Genomic DNA, 2,914 nt, shown 5'->3' with positions numbered 1-2,914 from the left:
GCGCTTTGGTGCCCACGTTGCGCCCAGGGCCGGGCCAGTGGGGCGCTGTTCCTGCACCCGCGTGGGGGCTGCCGCCTCCAGGGGTGCCAGACCTGCTCCAACGCCTCAGTCTGCTCTCCACCCACTGAGGCGATGCCAGGCCTAGGCGGCCCGGGGTGTGGGCGGCTGGCTCGGTGCCGCCCTCGCGGCTCCCGAAGGCCACCGTGGACAGTGCCCTCCATGTCCCTCACAGGCACACACGTCACCTCCGCGCACCGCTGGCAAGTCAGGGACAGACGTGTACAGGGGCACCGAGGCTCAGGGCCTCAGGGAGCCCCTCCACGCGGCCGGGCCGGGGTCTCTGCTCGGGTCTCGGGGGCCTGGACGCCTCTTCCTCGCTGTGGAGCTCCTGACCCGATGCTGTGGCACTGTCCTCTCCTGCACGGGGCTGACGCACGGAACTAAAGCCGAAGCAGCTCTGCGGGGTGTTAGGGGAGAGGGGAGGGCTGCTCCGGGGGCACTGGCCAGCGGGTGGGGGTGTCCCAGACAGGGACCCCCTAGGGGAAGGGCGGTCACGCTCACATGGGAGCCACGGCCCGAGGCGGCTGCCCTCTGTGGAGGCGGACGGGGGTGACAGCGGGCGGGCCATCTGGACACGGGAGGGGGTGATGGCGGATGGGCTGCCTGGCCACCCTGTGTGGGGCTGCTGCGGGCTCCGAGGGGCTGGGGGCGCAGGTCCCACCCCCAGGCTCTGTGCCCCCAGCGAGGAGGGTTCGCCAGGGCTGAGAGTGCTTGGGCGCCCACCCTCTGCCTCTCCCCTGCACTGGTCTTGGGTTTCACCTTCGCCCAGGCCGGATTCAAGAACCAGCAGAAATTCAGACCCTGGTCATTGAAGCCCACGGGGACTTGGAGGTGCCTGGGGGACACGGCGCCCGCCTGCGACAGGTGACCGGCAGCCCGGCTCAGGGGGTAGCCCCGAGGCTTCGATGAAAATGAAATAAAAATACAGCGAGCACATCTGCTGCAGCCACGTCCCAAGTGCCCAGGCGCCGCGGGTCCTGGCCGCTCACTGGGCGCAGGAGACAGCAACGCACAGGAAGAGTCTGCCCACCCCGGGGCCCGCTCGTGAGCCTGCCCCAGCGGCCAGCCTGCGGGGGGCTGAGGGGGGGACCGTCCGCGAGGCCTGTGGCAGACCCACGGGATACAGGCGCGTGCCCTCGCCGGTGCCTGTAGTGAGGGAGGCTCGGGGGGCGCAGAGCCCGGCGTCCGTCAGCTGGGCAGGTGGGCTCAGCCCTGGCGCCCTGAGGAAAGGACTCGAGTCCCGCAGATGGGGCCACTTCAGCACAGAGGGGTGAGGGACAGAGACGCCCTGGAGGGCGGCGGGGAGGAGCCCCGCGGGTCCATACCATCTGGAGCAGGGCCGCAGGGCCAGGCCTCACTAGCGCGGAGTCTGTCCAGGGGGAGTTGCTGAGGCCAGGAAAGCTTTGCTGGGTTGGCAGAAATCCACATGTTGACTCAGTCATAAAACCCAAGAAGGAACTTTGCACCAGCAGACTTGCGGGGGCGGGAACAGCCCCTCTACTAGCGGGGGGCGGGGCCTTTGCAAGCCAGCGGCCAGGCAGCGCCCTGACTCCTGCTCCAGCCCCGCCCTGCTCCCTGGTCCTGTCACCCTCAGCTCCTCCGTGGGGTCCCAGGCGCCTGCTTCTCCCGGGGACCCTTCTCCCATCTCCTTCCTCTCTCCGTGGCTTCTGCAACATCACCTTCTCCTCCCCCAAGACAAAAACAAAATGTGACACGTACAGTCATCCTGCTTTAATTTGGCTGCAAACTGACGAGTGTTGTTCTTTCTGCCACAGGGGCTGCGCGTGGGTACGGGACCCCGGGACACAGTGGAGGCGTCTGGGGTGGCAGGCGCGGGCAGAGGGAGACCAGACCAGACGGCCTGGGCAACCCAGGAGGACACAGAGGCCCAGGCGGAGGTCCCGCCCCTGTCCCTGGTGCTGAGCCCCCGGGGCTGCTGTCCCTGGTGCTGAACCCGGCCGGTGGCTGGTTTCTGCCCACCCTCTCAGGAGACCTGCGCGGCGTCCCCCCTTTTGCGGTTGTTTTCTAGAAAGTGTAACATTCATGCGCACCTACCACATTCTTACAGCTATAAATGCTCCCTCTTGGGGGTGCTGGGGGTGGGCCACCCCTTGGAGCTCCGCTGTGCCTCGCTCAGCCTGAGCCCCCCCCCCCCAGCCTGGCTCACTCTGGGGGAGGCCGGGGGCCGCAAAGAGCCGGGGAAGACACCAAACTGCTGCCAGCTGCCCTCCACTCCGCGCCCCACTCTCCCCTCGGCCCTCCTTCCCTGCAACCGACCCAGATGCTGGGCTTCACGCGGCTCCGCCACAGCCGCCCCCTCTCCCCGCCGCCTCGCCCTCCCCTGCCGCTCTGCTGCGAGCTGCCGCATCCCCGGGGACAACTTGTCTCGGTAACATCGGCAGTCGCTTCTTGGGGACGCCCCGGCCCCCAGGCGCTCCGGGGGCTGCCGCGGCAGCAGTGGGGTTTGGGTGGCCCGTGGGGCGGGCCTGAGGGAGAGGCGCGGCCCTCGCAGCGCGCCCCGGGGGGCTCCCTCCTGCCCGCGACGCCTCGGGGCGGCGCCCAGTCCCACACAGACCACAGACCTCCTGCTGGTCCGAGCCTCGCAGCGTCCAAAGCTCTAGCCAGCCCGTCCATGCGATCCGCACGCCCGTGCAGAGTGGCTATGGGCTGCCCAGGCAGAGGGGCCTGCACGCCTGGCGGTACCATCCCGCTGGCAGAGGGGGACGCACGGGAGAACGCAGCCCGCCAGCCCAGCCTCAGGCCCCGGGGCCAGGGTGGGCCCCAGGCCGGGCGAACACAGGAGTGTCCAGGGGGCGGTGGCTGCTGGGCTGACCACGCCACCTTGACAGCACAG

This window comes from Condylura cristata, unplaced genomic scaffold, assembly GCF_000260355.1.
Source record: "Condylura cristata isolate star-nosed mole 26May11 unplaced genomic scaffold, ConCri1.0 scaffold00060, whole genome shotgun sequence".
Lineage (NCBI taxonomy): Eukaryota > Metazoa > Chordata > Mammalia > Eulipotyphla > Talpidae > Condylura > Condylura cristata.
The sequence above is the reverse complement of the archived record's forward strand: the minus strand, read 5'-3'. Positions refer to the sequence as shown.